Here is a 20,470-nt window from a genome sequence, read left to right on the forward strand (position 1 = left end):
CGAAAATTCAGACTGAAGAAACTCTATTGCCTACCTCCATCAATCAGGGACTTATCCGCCTCCGACACAAGCTAATCAGCTTTGAACTGCTCCTCCTCGAAGCCAATCAGCATCCTGGGTTTATCTTAAAAAGAACTCAACATCCTCGTCTCGGCCTTCTCCTCAGCGAGCAAGCGGTGACTGCGCCGTGTCCGGTTTGGACTCTGTTTACCGGTTTCAAGAGACAATAACTTATCCTGAAATCCTCCTGCCATAGGAATACCGTCTAGCTGCACATCTTGCTTTCCGACCTCTGTTTTCGTCAGCTCCGATTCCTGGTGCAAAGAACTCGCAAGCGACGCAGACGCGTCCCAACTCTGCCTAAGTTCCGGTCAGCTTCGCTTCATAGCGCGCCGGGGTCTTTCTCAAACTGATCCCGCAGTCCCGTGGGGCTGGCTCTTGGTTCGCGGATCCGCCGACTCATCTGGGACCTCCTCTGGTTTTCATCGGCTTTGCAGCGCCACCTTGCCGCTCGTCCCGGCCGCAACTTTTCAGACGGATCTACTCTCTCATTCACTCGCTAATGCGTTCGGAGCCAGCTCAGGTAATATGTATAGGGCTCGGGATCCGCGTTGCATTGTGGGACGTGGCGGCCATATTGATGGCAATGCAACGTTCAAATACCTCTGACATAACGTTGTTGAACGAAGAGACGTAGAAGTAGAGTTGAGAAAGAATAGATAGAAAAAATATGTTAAAATCCCGAAAAGGATCTGAAATTTACCGGGACACATTAAATAGAGAAATCAGGGACCGGTATGTTGACAAAATCAGCATTATTATGGAGCGCCAACAACGACTTGTTGCCACTGTTTTGCATATCGGACGTCTTCGGCTACCTAGTTTGTGGTGTGAGCGCCTATACTTCATAAAAGTTCCAAAGCTACAAATCCTTGGAGTCTCATGTGCAGTTTACGAATGGATGGGTTCAGGAGCTGCAGATCATAAAGCCAGCAAACAGTGGGAACACAGTAATTCGCACAAAGGTAAGCTGTGCTCAGACGGGCTCTGGCACCTGCTAACCGTCAGTGCTAACAACCACTCACGCATGTAATGTACTTTTAACTAGCTGCTATGTGTTTCAAAGGTGTAGTTAGTAACATTAACTGCCAACCCTCCCTAAATCCTCCGGGTTTCTCACGTATTTGAGCCTTTTCCCGCTGCCGTTTTAGTATTTATGTGCATGTATGTGGTGTGCGGCTGAAGGAAAGAAACAATGTAGGCTATAAAATAAAACCGTGCATCTTTAACTTACCAGAATGAAAATGCAGGGAACACACTCTCATTGACATCGGGATACTGTGGAAAGTTATGATCGGTCGTCTTAAAGCCGCGATCCAAGCGAGCCGACAACTCCATTGCGCTTGCTGTCTCTCCCGTGGTTGCGCCTCCAGGCAGGAAAGCGGTGGAAAGTTAACCCATTTTCTATGTTTTTTCCATGGCGATCATGTGTTGCGCTGTTACAGCCCACAACACAGCAATGGTTTACCATGGTTGAAATGAAGTTACGGTAAAATTAATCAAATTAAAACACGGCTGAGAGAGGGAGTACAGTATGCGGTAGTCATAGGCAGTAGTCTGAGTAGCGGGGGCGGAGCCGCGGAGGCATTCAATATGGCGGCCACACAAAGCAATACATCATGACGACCATGCCCTATTCACCCATGTTCGTCCTCTATTCAGGCGAACGTATTTCATTTCACTGTTTGTTTTTGTTTTCTTCTTCTTCTGGTGTTGCCGGTAGCCACCGGGCTTGTGGTGGCATTGCTGCCACCTACTGGTTGGAGTATGAAGTGCATTTTAAATTCAGCAATTGATACCAATCGTTATTAAACCGCTGCAACTCTGGTGCAATTTGGCATCCGATTGGACTGGTCTGTATCTGGTTCAGACTTCTCATTTATGCTGTCCAGGCCACTTCTGTCACTCTTGTCATTTTATGTTTTGCCAATCGATTCTTCAGGTGTTGTGAAATTATACATGTTAAAGTTATTTAAGGTTTTTGTTCATAGGTATTATCTGAATGTCAGCTGGGACCCTACGTACGGATGGCTGTGGGGATGGTTTGAGTATTGGGCGATCTTTAACAGCAACTTGCTCATGTATTTAGGGATTGTCTATTTCTTCTTTTAGGTTCAAGAATTCATTCAAGATGAATATCCGGAGACCATCACTGAAGGTGCTGTTGTCTGGTTGATACTATATTCAATTACGGATCCTCTCTGCAGGCATGAGGCTAACTGAAGCTACTAAGCAACGAGATCATCAGTTAGCAGGATGCAGTGCAGAATCTGAATTAAATTATTAAATTCATCCAAACAACATGGAATAAGCTAAATAAGCTAATCGATTCATAACAGCATTTGGTATGCGTTTGGCATTCTACGCATTTATGAGCTAAGCAAACATTATCGATTATGTCTTAAGTGTTACCCGTGTTTAATGGTCCTTCATTTTCTGGATGTTTTCTTCTTATAGATATTCTTTTCACTATTCCCAGTTGTTTTTCTCAAACTAAACCTGTCAGCCTGCATTGAGTTCTACGTATTGATCTTAACCTAGTTCCATGATGGCTTTTGCCTGCAGACAAGCTCTCGAATTCTCGATGTATCAGTTTCATATCAGTTATTTCTGAGCGTCGGCTGCTCTCCTCGCTCGGTCACCTCAATCTCGCAGGTGCATCATTTTAAGAGTCACGTTTTTATTTCCAGGCAGCTTGAGCTCACTAATTTCGTTTCCTTCCCTCCTTGAACAGGATACTCTGGTTAAGAGTTGCCGTTCTGAACTTTCCTTCTGGTCTGGCTTGCTTCTCGTCCGGATTTGAAATACACTTTCTATAATGTCTTTTTGTCTGTAGATGCGTTAAATTTTACGGATGTGCATCCGTAAGTTTTGGAGGATTCTAAAAACAGTTGGTTTGCAGATTGGTGAAATTGTCAAAGAAATCGTTAATCTTGTGGCCTTTCATCTAGAGTTATTTCAGCATTCAGGATGTGAGCTGCGCAACAGCAGACGCTTGTGGAGCCCAATCGTTGGGCGATGGCTATCATCAGCATGCCTCACATATCTGCTCTTACTTTTCATTCATCTTAGCCGCCTAATGCTCATCTTAAAGGTAATCTAACTACGAATACTGGTGGTGGATTCAAATCTCATTCAAGTCTCATTAAGCCCGCGTCCTGTACTGTTCATTCCCTCTTGGTCACTCATTAATTTATGTGCATCATCCCTAAGCATCCTCTGTTATTTATCCTGTCATCCAAGCGTCCCGCCATGCAGTTGTCCTGTTAGTCTGTTCATTCTTTCATGGTCATTCATTTATTCATGTTCCCTGCCATGTTCCCCACTACGTTCCCTGCATACTCCTTGCATGCTTCCTGCATGCTCCCAGTGTGCTCCCTGTGTGTTCCCTGCCATGCTCCCTGCCATGCTCCCTGACATGCGGCCTTCCCTGCCATACTCTTTGCCATGTTTCCTTCTATGCTCCTTGCCTTGTGTTTCCTTCAATGCTCCTTGCCATGTGTTTCCTTCAATGCTCCTTGCCATGTGTTTCCTTCTATGCTCCTTGCCATGTGTTTCCTTCTATGCTCCTTGCCATGTGTTTCCTTCTATGCTCCTTGCCATGTGTTTCCTTCTATGCTCCTTGCCGTGTTTCCTTCTATGCTCCTTGCCTTGTGTTTCCTTCAATGCTCCTTGCCATGTGTTTCCTTCTATGCTCCTTGCAGTGTTTCCTTCTATGCTCCTTGCCGTGTTTCCTGCTATGCTCCTTGCCGTGTTTCCTTCTACGCTCCCTGCAACGCCCTCCTCCCTGCCATGCGGCCTTCCCTGCCATGTTTCCTGCCATGCGGCCTGCCCTGCCATGTTTCCTGCCATGCGGCCTGCCCTGCCATGTTTCCTGTCATGCGGCCTGCCCTGCCATGTGTTTCCTTCCATGCTCCTTGCCGTGTTTCCTTGTATGCTCCTTGCCGTGTTCCTTCTATGCTCCCTGCAACGCCCTCCTCCCTGCCATGCGGCCTGCCCTGCCATGTGTTTCCTGCCATGCGGCCTGCCCTGCCATGTGTTTCCTTCCATGCTCCTTGCCATGTGTTTCCTTCCATGCTCCTTGCCATGTGTTTCCTTCCATGCTCCTTGCCATGTGTTTCCTTCTATGCTCCTTGCCATGTGTTTCCTTCTATGCTCCTTGCCATGTGTTTCCTTCTATGCTCCTTGCCATGTGTTTCCTTCTATGCTCCCTGCAACGCCCTCTTCCCTGCCATGCGGCCTGCCATGCTCTCTGCCACGTTCCCTGCGTTCTCTGCCATACCACCTGCGTTCTCTACCATGCTCCCTGTGGTTCCCTGCGTTCTCTATGACATGCTCCCTGTGGTTTGCTGCCATGTCCCCTGCATGCTGCCCGCCTTGCTCCCTGCCATGATCATTCATTCATCACGTGCATCAGCCCGAAACTAACCATTCACCTCACCTTCCACCTCTCCATCAACCTCACCTCATCTTTCCATTCATCTTGTTTAAATTTTGGTAAGCCTTTGCGGCAATGGCCCTCTTTGCTAAGCTTTCACATCTTTTCTCCTTCATTACTCATCCTTCTCTCTGCCTTCTGAACTTGCTGACGCTCTGGCCTGGACCTCGGCATTTTTCTGGGGATAATTTCTCTATTCTCATACATCTGCTTATCTACGTTAAAGTAAATCACTGTTTATGTTCCTGCCGAGGTCCGAGCGCCAAAGTTTAAATTATTGTATCAATAAATTTGTCTAATCGCTTTTCTCTTTGTGAGTCTTTAGTTTGAATGATGTTAAAGGCGGAAATACAACCGAAGAACTCTTGCTTACTTCCATTCAATCAGAGGCTTGTTCGCCTCCAATGGAGCAATCGCTAAAAGCCACACCTCCCCGAAGCCCAATCATCATCCAGCGTTCACCTTAAACAGCAACTCCAAATCATCTCTCGGCCTGCTTTTTGGCAAGCGCAAGAACCATTGCACTAATGTCGTATTTCGCTTCAGACATTCCCCTTTGCAAGCCTTTCAGTTCCAAGTATCATCCTGAGACTGACCATCTCTATTCATGCACCTTACCATACACCTCACCTCATCTCCCCATTCATCTCACTCAACTTTGGTAGGCCTTCGCAATCCGGCCCTGTTTGACGCACCGGCCTCGACCTCGGCAATTTTTGGGGGGAAATATCCCTATTCTCATACGCCTGCTTATGCATATTGAAGTATAATTCAGCGTGAATCTTTCCTGCCGAGGTCTGAGTGCCAAACTCTTAAAATATTGTATCAATAAAATTCTTCTAATTGCCTTTTCTTTCTGTGTGAGTTTTTCAGATTGAAATGCAGCTTAAGCGAAAATTCAGACTGAAGAAACTCTATTGCCTACCTCCATCAATCAGGGACTCATCCGCCTCCGACACAAGCTAATCAGCTTTGAACTGCTCGCCGAACAATTTAGTCCGGCCCTGTGGCTATATGCATTATCAGTATAAAAAATAAATAAAAATAAAAATAAAATAATAATTGTTGTCTTAATGCCAAAAAGAGCTTAGAGATTTGACTTTCACAAGTGGTGCAGTATAGTGCTCCGCTTGATTTATGAATGTGAATAGTTTTATTATGATTCATGTGGGGAATATCTCAAATGATATGGACACTACAATGGGAAAGTAGGAGAGGAAAGGAAGAACAAGAAGAAAAAAAACAAAAGGTGAAAGAAAGAGGAGATAAAAGGAAGAGAATGATAAAACAATTATTGAAAAAAACATGTACTTCGTTTAATTGAAAATATGCAGTTCCTATATTGTAAACGAGGGGCGCTGTGTTTTAATTAGCAGATTAAGCTTCAAGTGTGGAAAAATTTAAATCATTTCTTAATTTTTATCTGTTTGATGTATTTTGTCATGTAGGACAGTGTTTTTAAGTTCCAAAAAATGTGAATAAATGTTTTTCAACATTGTATAATCACTGTGATCAGTTCTTATGCATAATGCACAAGTAAATGTTTAACTGAGTAAAAGTATTGTTAAAATTGCAAATACTTTTCTTAAAAACGCTGAGGTTATTCATAATATATTGTGTAAAAGTGAAATTAATTTAATATAAAAATCAACAACAAGTCCACATTTATTAGTTCTATTTAATCTTGCAATGAGTTTACTCGTGTGGCCCTCTTGAGATCAGATAAAGCTGTATGCGGCCCCTCAACCAAAATTAGTTTGACACCCCTGCTTTAGATGAAGGATTCTACTTTGGTTATTTAGAAATGAAAGAATTTTTTTTATTATTATAAATAATCCAAAATAAACTCTTCATCAGTTCTAGATTTAAATAGGGATGAATTTAAACAAATGCAGCTTAAGCGAAAATTCAGACTGAAGAAACTCTATTGCCTACCTCCATCAATCAGGGACTCATCCGCCTCCGACACAAGCTAATCAGCTTTGAACTGCTCCTCCTCGAAGCCAATCAGCATCCTGGGTTCATCTTAAAAAGAACTCCACATCCTCGTCTCGGCCTTCTGCTCAGGGAGCAAGCGGTGGCTGCGCCGTGTCCGGTTTGGACTCTGTTGACCGGTTTCAACCCACCTCCATCCCCTTCTCCACCATCGTAGCAGCTTCGCCTGGCTTTCCTACGTTCCTCCTTCAACCTCGTCCCTATCAGAGTGTAATTCCTCCTGGACTCTTATGGAATTCCCAGTCACTCATTAAAACGGTCCGGCAGAAGACCGCCATGCTGAGCCTGGTTCTGCCAGAGGTTTCTTCCCAAAGGGGAGTTTTTCCTCTCCACAGTTGCTTCATGCTTGCTCATCATGGACAGTTCATGCAAACCTGTGTTTATCAAGTTGGACATCTAGCTCAAACAATTCAGCATATGGACTGAACAAACTTTATGTATCTCCACTCCACCACCAGTTTCAGACCTGGGGGGAAATATCCCTATTCTCATACGCCTGCTTATGCATATTGAAGTATAATTCAACGTGAATTTTTCCTGCCGAGGTCTGAGCGCCAAACTCTTAAAATATTGTATCAATAAAATTCTTCTAATTGCCTTTTCTTTCTGTGTGAGTTTTTCAGATTGAAATGGGGTGCTGCAGCCAAGGAGTTAGCACAACTAAATTCTACCTCAAAGTAGAGCTGTGCAATATATCAAGATTTTAAAAAGATATAAGATTAGACTATGTCGTTTATATCAAGATGTTTTCCTATTTTTCAGCCGTTTCTCGTATTGACCTACAGCTGTTTTTTTTTTTAAATGTGCCTCTGAGATATAACAGAACAACCGGATCCTTAAAGACGTCCTGACAGACCGGACAGCAGAGATCCTCCTCTAATCTGGAAGCCATTTAGTCTCTGAGTGAAGCTGAAAACACAGAAGGTCCAGTCAGTCTTGGTTCTCCTCCCTCCTCTACTAACGTCCCTCAAAGTGACTCTGATTGATGTTCTGGGTCCAACTCACCTTCAGGGTTGGAGGTTTCCTCTTTTTTCTCCTGGACTCAGACAAAGCTGCTGGTTTGTCTCTATGACAGGAATGAAAACTGGTTCCAGGCGGTTTCAGGTGTGTTAGGTGAGAGGCGGAGCTTAAACCTGTTTTTTTTTTTCTACCAAGGTTTCATTTTAACTTTGCTTGCAACATGTTCTCCTTAGTTTTCAGACATCAGATAAAAACAACCTTTTGGGTATTTCTTTTTAAGGTGTTTTCAGATATTTTCTTTTCATAAATCCTAAAAACTAAACCAGCCTGAGAATACTGAAGGAAAATAATGTTTTAAAAGAAACTGAATAAAATGTTGCAAATGTAGATAATAGTGATATAGAATGGGAAGAAGCCCACATAGCTCCTACAGATCTGCATAAGGAGGCAAACCCCCAGAGGAGTGTGTGTGTTTTTTTGTTTTTGTTTTTCCAACATTCTGAGGATGAGGTTGTGGATGAAGATTCAAGGTAGATACAGTCATCAAGGGTAATGTTATGTTAGTGCCAAATAAAATTATTGACTTTATAACTGCAAATACAAAAGATGGAGAGTAGTGCTAAGATAACATAATGTGCTTCACAGCATCATGGCTACACCTGCTTTGCCAAAGTTTGCCAAAGTTTGGTTTGAAGGTGAATAGGATCGTCTGGGAGTCTCTTTGCAGGGACTAACAATCACAAACTGCTTCCTGCTTTAGTTCTGGTCCAGATGAGGTGTATCTGAGTCCGAAGTCCATAATTCAGCCTTTGAGCTGCTATAAAACTCACTGATTAACAGATTTTATTTTTCTCTGACCAGATCAGAACCTGTAGAATAATCTGACCTCAGCGCAGCAGTTGTTCAGCTCTGAGGAACAATCATTGGACCTCAGCAATCTGCTCCTCTTCCTCCAGAACCACGGGAACAACAACTCAGTCTTTGTTGCTAAATGTAGTTCTAATGAGATGCTGATTTATTTTCTGACTTCTTTTCATCATAGCTGATGAAGGTGATCCTCACGAAGGATTCTCTACTAATCTCTGACACTTTCTGAACTGTTTCCTGTTTTTTTTAAAAGGGTTCTTCCAAAAAAAGGTAAAAAACAAAGCAACTGGACTTGTTTTCCATAGTTGAAGACGTTTCGCTTCCTCTCCCGGAAGCTTTATCAATTCAAAAAGTCTGGAGTAATGATGAGTAACAAGCTTTATACCATTACCAAACAAAGGCCTGTAATGGCTTAGATAACATGCAAATTCAATCGAAACAGGTCCACCCCTTAGTAATGGGCGGTCGTTAAAGCCATTAAGCCAGCAGAATGGACCGAAACTGGTCTACTCCTCTGTAACGAGGAGTCGTTAGAGTTGTTATTGGCTTGGCTTAAAGGAACAATGTTTTAATCACCTGAATGAGGGTGAGAGTTAAGTTGACGATTGGCTGGAATTAATCCTATAGCTGTGTTGTAAGTTATTGAGAGTTGGAACCTAAGGCCTCCTCCTCTGTTTAAGGTTGGTCTTTCTCTCTTGAAGTAGATGGCTTCCTTCACACCCCTTTCAAACCATCTGTCTTCTTTGTCCAAAATGTGAACATTTTGGTCCTCAAAAGAGTGTCCTTTGTCCTTTAGGTGTAAGGGTGTAAAAGGGTTCCTCTTGTAATCAGTCTGGAGGCAGATATGTGGCGCCCTCTAGAGGACATTCTGTATATCTGCAGTTTTAGAGAAAGTACATTATGTAAGCTTTTTTTTTTTACAGCTTACGCTACTTGAATGTGAGTGAAATTTTTAATTTTTCATCTCTTAAAGTCCTTGTTCTTGAATGTTTACAGATCTCCTAAGTGCAAATCAAACGTTTGTAATTACCTAATTTCTGTGATATGTACATTATGTAAGCTTTTTCTTACACCTTACTCTACTTGAATTTTTTTCATGACCTCATATCTGTGATGTGTGTTGATTACAACTGTTTAGTTATTTTGGCAGATGTCTAAGATGTGAATTTTGTTCCATTATTGTAGCAGTAGGACTATTCAATTCAATTCAGTTTTATTTATATAGCGCCAATTCATGAAACACATCATCTCAAGACTCTTTCCAGCGTCAGACTCCATCAGATCCTCCAGGTTGGTCAGAAAGTTTCCTCTCTAAGGAAACCCAGCAGGTTGCATCAAGTCTCTCCAAGCAGCATTCACTCCTCCTGAAAGAGCGTAGAGCCACAGTGGACAGTCGCCTGCATTGTTGATGGCTTTGCAGCAATCCCTCATACTGAGCATGCATGAAGCGACAGTGGAGAGGAAAACTCCCCTTTAACAGGGAGGAGAACCTCCAGCAGAACCAGAACCAGGCTCAGTGTGAACGCTCATCTGCCTCGACCCACTGGGGCTTAGAGAAGACAGAGCAGAGACACAGAAAGCACAGAAGCTCACATTGACTCAGGAGTACTTTCTATGTTAGATGGTAATAATGGGTGATCTGCCTCCCCTGTATGATGTCACAGCTAACAGAACACCAGACCCGGGGTACCTTCTATGAAGAGAAAAATTACAGAGAACATAAAGTTAAAATAATAATAACCAATGCAAATTGGAGAGCAGTAGGAGAACTCAGCAGAGTGAGAGAAATATACCCTGATGTCCTCCAGCAGCCTGAGCCTAGCAGTATAATGTTAAAGATTGGGTTTACCGGCCTGCTATTACATGTCTATTGAAAACCCAACTTACCCCAGTTCCAGATTTGGCCGCAAGTGAGAAAACATTAACCAAGAGGTAGAACAGTTTAATATGCATATTTGATTCATAGAAATTAAATATGGAGACAGAGTTTACATTTACCAATCAAGATCATTTCACCGCGCGGTCGAGAAGTCTGTCTGAAGTAAGTTTTACCAAGACATTCCTTTTATCAACTTTATAACTCCTCCTGCTCGCTCAGGGGGAGGATGACTGACCCCCTCTCCCTCTGACCACCCCGGGGGCAATAAAATTCCATGTTTATCTTACGCTGGAGCAGGGAGAGACAGGCACCATTCTGCTTGACTAATTTCTTAACAATTTCCCCCTGTTTTGATCTCACAGATCAAACTAATAACTAGGCTAAACTAAGTCCATTTCTTGAAACCCTTAAACAAAGTGTAAATGGTAAGATGTAATATTGTAACCCACTGTCCCCTCTGTTGGCGACTTATGAAATCAAATTAAGTTCAAATTTACCCCTTAAATGTAAAATACCCCAAGTATAAGCTAATAAGCTACTAAACCTATCTGAATCTCTAACCTACTAGAATTAAGAAATGTAAGCACCTTTATCCGAGAGGTGCAAGGCTAAGATAACTTTGCAACTACCAGAAACTGTTATATGATCTAAAAATGAGTTTAAGAGTCCTAACCTAGATTAACAAGATGTCTTTTTAGAAATTAATATAACCTGTGAAAGCACTACACTCAGATCAAACCACAGAATAAAAACAGATTATCATGCAATTCAAAACCAAGATTCTAACAGTACTAATATGTGACATCTTAGGAATATGTAACTCATAAGAGAAATACAGTGATTACAAAATTCTGCAATCATATCCTGCAATGAAATTAACTGAACACTCCCACAAGAAACACACTTCAAAGCTTTTGACCCCATTTTCAATTTGTACTGTGCACAGAATTTTAGCCAATTGTGTTTAGAATTATTCCCATTAATCCTTACCACCTTCCATTGTTCCATCTCCATCCTATGGGAAACCTATTTTAGAAATGTAATAGTTAATGAGACACTTTATCGCAATTTCACTTTCCCCGTCCTTACGCTGTCCTGTAAGAAAATGCAGCAAGCACACATACTTTAATCTCTGGTGAGGATCACCTTGTCTGTAAAATCAAAAATTAGTTAATGCAGTTGTGAAATCAAAGTACATTTATCCTGGAAGAATGTCAGCATGCTTTTTGGATTCAAAAAATTACCAGACATTGCACACAAAACTTCTCAGCACGTCACCACTCTATGAAACTGTGTAACCTCTACTCAATACTTAGATGGCCTATTCTGTGTGGTTCAGAAAAAGTTCCTATTTTCAATCTGAGAGAAAAAGCAAACACCCATGTTGTTAACCTATCGTACTATCCAGTTGTTACAAACCCTGATCCAGTTAATTCCAACACGAGATATGCGGCTTTGAATCCTATTTAAACAGGGTCTTTAATATAATTAGTTTAGTTATACATTAAGTTACCCTCTGTTTTTCTATTTTATGCAGTTTTTCCTAGTTTATGTAGTTGTTCTATTATATTTAACATTCACTTTATTGTACTGCTTAAACTGTGGGCCTGTTTCCAAGAACCCCCCTCGTAAAATCCTCCTCCAGCAGATACGGGCTTTCCTGACACTTCACTCATTAAATCTAATTTATGGTCCAGGCTTGTGTTTTGGGAGTAGACTGAACCAACATTTCAGAGAGTTCTTTGGGAGTTTTTTAAACAACCGTTATCTAATTTATAACGCAGTCACATACCTCCCCTTGGGTCCTGCAAAAGAACCCTTCATCCAGGTCAATTAACGGTATCTCCTTTTCCATTTTGTGTAGTTTTTTTGTATCTTATCCTATTTCCCCTCCATGGAACAAAAATTATTTTGTTACAAAACTTTAACTGCAAGTGCTTATCTGTGTTGAAGTATAAAAAACACTGCCTTATATCCTGAATTCAAATCAAAACATTATTTGAGTTAACCATGCAATGCATCTACAAGAGGTCCTCCAAAAGTTGTGTAAGATCAGTATACCAATTGAAATGATGACTGTAGACTGATGGCCTCAGTTGCACACAGCAATTCAATTTTGTGAGAATGCTGGATATTCCAAGTTATTGACATACTGATAAAACATTGTGTTTAACCTGAATAAAACACCTGGTGACATAGCAACTTCTGGTGAAAAGCTGGTTTATCATAGCAGGCAACAGGTATTTGTACAATAGAAAAATCTCAATACTTGTGAGCTATTAAGAAATAACCTAACAGATCCGTTTAACCGATGTTTAAAAAACAGAATGTCTCAATCAGGACACATCTGTGCTTACCAGAGAGGCCCATGTAATAAACCTGTCTCCCCAGGGCGTTCGCAACCCCCCTTGTTTAAATTTATGACATGCAGTTGTTAACCAGAACTCACAGAAACCTAAATGAGTGAGTGTAACATGTAATAATATACCCACCCCAGTGGATTTTCTGCTCATAGAAGGTATGGTAAAATACACCTGCTGCTGTTTAAGTATGAGCAATATGGTCCTGGACATAATAGATTTAAAACTCGTGTTTAAAAGGAACACATCAGTTACACAGCAAAAAATTTAATAGATATTAGTATATTTTTCAAAACCGCAAACCTGTGCACTGGGATACGCTCAATTCGGCTGCCTAAATTTTTTTTTACCATCTTCTGATCCGTTTGCCTGGTGCTCAAAACATGGAGAGAAAGAAAAATATGAGGAAACATGTCATCCAACATCACATACCATTAAATTTGTTCAGTAGTATATGGCTAGAAATAACTGTCTGTGTTTTACCTTAAAGATGTTTGATATCAGGCTGTGGCTCCTGAGATGGACTCGGACCGACATGCAACAGACCAGACAAACATGAGATCGGAGTTAAGACTTCATATTCAAGGCTTTCAAGCGTGACACTCCACATTTCTCCCCCAGTGTTGCAGGAGCTGATCGCTGTATTGTCTCTGCGAGCACCTCAGTGACAAAGTCCCCTTTTCACAACTCAGAGATGAAACAGGTGGGTCCAATGTGCACAGAAAATTCAAAGTCACTTCCCTTGACAGCTTGGGATCTGCGCTGTTCATGAGCGCTGGCCACTTTTCCAAGGTGCGGAAACATTGTTCATGGGAGCGTTATCCCCTTGCTGGTCAGATGTCTGTAGATGTTCGAAAAGTTCTGACATGTCCACCTCGTCTATTCGGTCCTCTGCTTCTTTACCCAAGTCTGCTGATTTGTCACAATGCCATCCGGGTTCATGCTGCAGAATCCACAGACCTGTAATGAACTAAAGGACAAATGAAACAGGAGAATGTAGCCCCCCTCCTCTAATTAAATTAGATACATTGCTAGGTGTAATCTGCTGCTTACTGTTACTCCCTTCCTATGTTGTTTTCCAATAACTGTAATTTTACTAACTTTTAGTAATTAAACTCAAGCGTTGTGTTTATCCCTTCCTTTGAGTCACAGGCAAATGGTGTATCAAATATAGTCCCAGTCAGCGTATCAGGAGTTAAGTTAATCAGCTGAGACACTGAAGAGGACACGCTGTCTAACATTATTTCTCCAAATAATCCACCCATAATGGACAGAGTTGTTTCAGGATCCACACCTATGTGTTTGATCCATCCTACTTATTTTCATCCGGTAAATGTTGAGAGTCCCAGTCAAACTTAGGAAACTCTGCTAAAGTGTATAAAGAAAATGTTATGTAACTACATCTATCAAGAAAGAAAGTATTAAAAAAACACTAAAGTTAAATTTTAAAATGGCACTAAAATCAATTTTGTGCCTTTGTTTAGAAAATTTTAAGTCAAATTCTGCCAGCCACGATCAATCACCAGCAACTGATATTGAAAAGTTTATTCACCAGAATTTGCACATTATCAAATGAACAAAGAAAAAAGATTCCTCGGCCCCTAAATTACTTTGTAACAAGGGCATCTACATTTTGTGAGACTATGAAAATGTGGTTACATACAATGAATACTTTGGGGACCGTCCTGTGATTACCCCATAATATTTCCCGTTTCTACTAATTCCTGCCAATCTGTAATATCAGTATCTATAATAAAATGATGCAAGCCACGAACATTTGTCATAGATTCCTCAATTGTAGCTGATTCATTTGAGGATGACTTCAAAACTGACTCATGACTAAATGCAGGGTTAACAAAATCTGTCAAATCAACTGCAATATCCTTTTGCCCACACTATTAAGGTACAGTTTAACCTTAACTTTTAACTTCTCTTTATGTGCTTACTCGTGTTTTTCCCAGGCCTGCAAATGAGCAGGCCTGGGTAAGCTGATAGGGTTTACTACTCTCTATTAATCAGCTAGATTGAAGTCTGACGGATTATATCTATTTATTTATTTATTACAACTAGGGCTATCAAACAATGAAAACCTTTTAATCACATTTTAATCACAAATTATATTTTATGTCTGAAAGTGTATACATTCATTAGGCATTTTAAAATGCTATTTTACAATAGATAATGCTAGTTAAAATTACACTCTAACAGAAGGCATCTTCCCTTTTTTGTCTTTCCCAATTTATAATGCCTCAAACAGATGTTTAATGTTCTCCCAAATTTTCAACAACTTTTCCAAACTTCTAACCTCTTTCTAACTTTTAGGCTACAGTTTAAAATAAAATTTTCTCCAAAACTCACCAAGATGCAGCCGGCTGTGCGCTTCCCAATGCAACTCACCCAATCAGCTTGCAGCCAATACCTCAAACGCTTTTCTGCATTGAAACTCCACCTACACCTCAACAAACATCATTAATGCATCAACCTTTTTTCCAATGATTTCCAAATTCCCCTTAGTTTTTTACCCATATTTTTACTTAACCAGACACTCTGCTCCACAGCACTTCTCTTATCTTGGGGCCCATGCACGTGGGGATTTTGACACCCTCATGAAGACACACACACACACACACACACACCCAAGCAGAGATACGCACAGAGACACCCATACTTTGCAGATCCGCAGGCCCCACCAGTTTCTCATTCACACTCCATGGATCCCATTCACAACCGGATTCTTGGCTTTTATTCTCTTTTAAGTTTCTACCTTATTTTACGTTTTTCTGACATGGACATACACATAAATCCCATTCAATCATTTCTCGGTTTCAACATAAATTCCATTCAAACCTACTTGTACTGTTCAGCCTCTAATAGTTTGAGAAGACAGTATCTTAAACCACAGCACCGCTTAATTTAGCCTACATATCTAACATTTTGCCAATGGAGAAAAAATCTCCTTACTTTTTTCGATCGACCTGTGGTGCTGTAGAAAAGTCCTCTTTTCGTGTCCAATTTTCAAACAGTTCCTCTGCTTACTGCCAAAATCCGTCCGTCACGGCACCATGTTAAAGATTGGGTTTACCAGCCTGCTGTTACATGTCTATTGAAAACCCAACTTACCCCAGTTCCAGATTTGGCCGTTAGTGAGAAAACATTAATTAAGAGGTAGAACAGTTTAATATGCATATTTAATTCATAGAAATTAAATATGGAGACAAAGTTTACATTTACCAATCAAGATGATTTCACCGCGCGGTTGAGAAGTCTGTCTGAAGTAAGTTTTGCCAAGACATTCCTTTTATCAACTTTATAACACCTCCTGCTCGCTCAGGGGGAGGATGACTGACGCCCTCTCCTTCTGACCCGAGTCTCGTCTACGCACCCATGATCCGAAAAGCGGTGAAGTTCTGATCCGTTTGTGCAGACCGCTCATTAATTCAAAACGCTGCTTTGCTTTTACCTTCACGAAAGACTGCAACCAGGCAGGAAGCTGATTTAAAAACTGCATTTAGGTTCTGTTTGTTAGCGCCTCCTGCCGCGGTCCGGCGGGTCACCGGCTCCGTCGTGTGCGTCATGGGTCGGCCGCGTCGAGGACTGATGCCTCCGTATGTGGGTCGTGCGCGCTAACCACTGCTCCACCGAAGAATTCTCTGAAGGGGGCGGAGCTTCCTGGGTCTGCGTTGTGATTGGTTGGGAGGATGTAATGATAGAAGAAACTGCATAATCTGATTGAATTTGACTTTAGAAAGTGCCTTGAGATGACATGTTTCATGAATTGGTGCTATATAAATAAACTGAATTGAATTAATGATGATATTACCCTACATGGCTAGAATGCAAAAGGAAGGAAAACTGTTATTCTATTGAACGTTTTAATTACCCTTTTTTTCTATCAATTGATTTATACTGTAATTGAATTATCGTCCAGCCCTACCTTTAAACACTAACCTGTGTTGTGACTTGAGCGTTTCAGCCTCAATCGGGTCCTGACGACACCGCGGTTCAACCACTAGCCACAGGGTTAGTGGTTCGTGTCGCTGGACCAGATCGGCCGTTTTAAAAGCGGGACCAGGTGTGTCTTACCTGCCGAAGCTGAGCCAGGCCCCTGAGGATGTCCTGCTGTCGCTGGGAGCTGCGCATCATCTCCGGGTGGAGGAGCGGATCTTGGTGCGAAGGGAAAGGAGGAGGTGCCGAACCCTCGGGAGGAGGACCTGGCCAGGAGAAAGGCAGCGTCACTTCTCTGAACCGGGCCGGCTCTGACGGCTCCATATTTGGTTTGAGTATAAAGTTTATCCTGCATGAACGTCGTGAAAAAAAATGCTTCTGGCAAAATTCAACCAGTACCGTTTCTATCGGATATTAAACCGAGCCAAAAACAGAACTGGACCTCTGAACTGAGCTTATAGAACATTTCCTCCTCCTGACACAGCGTCCGTTGTCCAGAATAATTTAGGTTCTGTTGAGCCGGCTTACACTGAGGCGGCCCATCTTTGGTGAACGCGTCTCATGGGACGCAGATCTGCATTAAACATGCGTATTAATATAAGATGCATGTGTGTTAATATCAGGGGCGGTTCTAGACCAAATTTACCAGGGGGGCCAAGGTGGGGCCAGTGTTTTTTCACAGGGGCACAGAACAAAAAAAAATAAAAACAGTAAAATGGCAATATTTAACTGTGTAATAATATTAAGTGAGCCACTTGTGGCTCTGGAACTGCAGGTTTCAGACCCCTGATCTAGTAGTTGAAAACTTTGCCCCCTGCTCAATATGGCTAAAGCTAAACGTGAAACATCTTAAGTTTTAAATTCTTTTTAGAGTAAAGCTGTATAGGTAAAAAAAATATTGGTCAAAGTGACCAATCAGTTATGGTTTCTTTGCCATTGCAAATAATTATGAGAAGTTTATTTAACATCATGCTTTTAGTACAGGGGCCATAACAGGGGCCAGGGCCATTTTTGCAGGGGCATGGGCCCCTGTTGGCCCCTGTCTAGAACCGCCCCTGGTTAATATCCTAAAACTGTTTAAAGTCCTGAAAGTACGTTGACCGGTTCTGTTCATGTAGCTAAAAAAGGTAATAAAATGTCAAAAATAACTTAACAGCAAGTGAGCTAGAAGCGGCACGTCTGTTTTCATCCTGCAGGAATATTAGTCGCTGCACTGAGTGCATTCTGAAAGTAGAATGGGAGGCAGATCCTTTAGCTATCAGGCTCCTCCCCTGTGGAACCAACTCCCAGTTTTGGTCTGTGAGGCAGACACCCCGTCTACTTTTGAGACTAATCTTAAAACTTTCCTTTTTGACAAACCTTCTAGTCAGAGTGGCTCATGTTTGGCTACTGGAGGACATCTGAGCTACGTTTCAGAAAAAATCTACACTGAGTAGAAAAGCTGCTACTCTGAGTAGTTCTACATCACTCTGTCATACTCTGCGTTTCTGGTTTCAGAAAAAATGATAAAAGTCAGGTAACTAAACACAACAGCGTCCGATCAACCATGACTTGAACGTGAGCATGAAAAAAGCCTGATCACTGGAACGCAAATAACGTGATTCACCATGGCAATGACAGGAAATAAGCTTGGAAGTGCGCATGTCCTGCTAGTAGAATTAGAAATCTTTAAAGAAGGCATATGGACAATATTAAACCATAAGAAACAATGTCATTGCTGCTAAAAACCGCAAGAGAGAATTGTTGAAAAAGTCAATGCATGCACAATATGAAAGTTATGTGATGGAGAATTAAAGCTGTTTTCTCACACTTCACTCATTCAACACTAAAGGGGGAGTATGTGGAGGGAGGGGGGGCATTGATTACTAAAAGCATTGAAAGGACATGGCAGCAAATCATGATGAAGTACAGTTTAACCAGGAAAGGTTAAGGTAAAAGTTTCCTTATGTTTAACGGTACTCAAATAAAGCATTAATTAGCTATATTGAACACATAAAATTAATGATGGGATTGTGTGAGTTATTGAAATAACTGATATGCTCATCTTTTTGCCATTGTTCACCAATCCTTCTAAAAATTAGTTGACACTGATTAACTTGTAGGTGTTTAATTTGTGCCAACCTCACTTTATATTAACCACATAGGCTATATCGAATGGAAAATTAGAGCTGGAAGTGCCAACATGTGATACAGAATAAATTATTGCTCTCATTCTGGAACACCTTTAAACTATAACTGAGTAACATTTCTGACAGTGCAACATACAGCTGCCTCTGAAAGATTTTCTGCATCTCCTACGTTATTAAAAAGCCGCCGTTTGCATAAAAATGAAGAGCAGCATAAAGAATTTGTTTAGAACTGAGAGCGTTCCTTCATTGTGTTAGAAAAGCGATGTACGGCTGAGAATATTGAAATAAATTATCTGACGACCCCAAATGAGCCCCAGCCAGGACCATCTTCACAAAAGCTCTCTGCCCCTACTTCAGGCATGTTATAGAGCAGTTTGTTGTTTATAAATCATGTACTAAAATGCTAATTTGTTCTTTTACATAACATTTGGCAACATCTTAACATTGAAGTGGGCAGGCAGACCCAAAGTGCCACAGCTGATGCCATCCAGGAGGTGCATAGATACTTAGCAGAGGGTCCCAAGATCCTATGATAGACTGGAAAAACCAAAAGACAGTCTGTCCAAACCTCTTCCGCTTTTCATTACAATTTCTCTGCACTCCAGCGTCATCTGTGTGTGAGCGGCTGTTTTCTACAGCTGGAGAAGTGATATCAAAAAAGCGTAACAGACTTAATATCAAAACGTTGAAACAACTTTTTTTTTTTATAAAAGTTTGTAAAACAAAAAAAAAAAAAAGCCAGTCCACAAGCATCCTCATTCACATGTTTACTTAGAAGTTATTACATTATGATACAGGTTCACATTATTTAGACTGTATCTAAAAAAAAAAATCAAAGATATTTTAAATTGAAATGAAAATATGAAATAATACAATGCAACACACAATGACTTAAGTTGTGTTATTGTGTATACTAGGTCATCAAATCAGTGTCAGTTAAGTATGTCAACTAGATTGCCTGTAGGGATTTTTAACGTCCAGCAGGTGTCAGTATTTAGTGACACAGTATCAATACAGTTTGGCAATGTGTCTAAACGCTTCATAACGCCTCATTGAGCCATCACTACTCCTGAGTTTTGGGATAAGCGTCCAGATACTTCAGTTTGTTTAACGTCTCCATCGCGTCCAGCAGAAATTCCACCCGAACACCGAAGAACCTGGTCGGACTAGTCCTTCACTCCACAAACGCATCGGTAACTTCACTTCCGGGTCACCTGATGCGTGGACGGGCCAATCTGTGGCAGCCGCATCAATTTCTTCTCTATTTCTTTGAACCAAACTTTATTGAACAACAGCAGTGTTAACGGAGCAAATGAAGAGATGTGACTGTAGTAATATTTTGCAAATATATAATATTTGGTCATCAGCGTGACTAGAAACAAATTAATATTGTAAACAGACAAGATATAAACGTTATTATTTTCTAAAAAAAAGTTTCATATGGTAAATAACTCAATTTACTTTAAATGATAGGAGAAGGTGGACTTTTTGGTTCTAATTAAGCTGAATAAAAAGAGTAAAACTCTTCTTTTATGTGTGTGGGCCGTTAGTTTGTTTAGTCTTAGTTGATTTGCAAAAAATGTAATAAAATCGGCCACGAAGGAGTTTCTGGATCACTCAAGGAAAACAAACCTGGTAGTTATTTTTTCTTTTTGTAACAGAATAAAGTTCAAATACTGAGGAAAAAAATCAAAATGTTGAGGAAATGCATCAAAATAACAGAAGGCGATCCTGATGCATATCAAGTGTGCGTCCACAGGATGTTTAAATGCTAATAGATTTTCTTTGTTATTGATTATTATTCCAAAGTATAAAGCTACTTCCTCATTTACACGAG

General features: G+C 41.1%; 1 protein-coding gene across 1 annotated transcript in view; it reads right to left on the reverse strand.

Annotated features, from left to right (window-relative positions):
- LOC118567158 (coiled-coil domain-containing protein 66-like) overlaps positions 1-20,470 on the reverse strand; it is a 107,794-nt gene that overhangs the window by 40,780 nt on the left and 46,544 nt on the right. The window lies entirely within an intron of this gene.

The sequence above is a fragment of the Fundulus heteroclitus genome, chromosome 20 (genome assembly GCF_011125445.2).
Source record: "Fundulus heteroclitus isolate FHET01 chromosome 20, MU-UCD_Fhet_4.1, whole genome shotgun sequence".
Taxonomy (NCBI): domain Eukaryota; kingdom Metazoa; phylum Chordata; class Actinopteri; order Cyprinodontiformes; family Fundulidae; genus Fundulus; species Fundulus heteroclitus.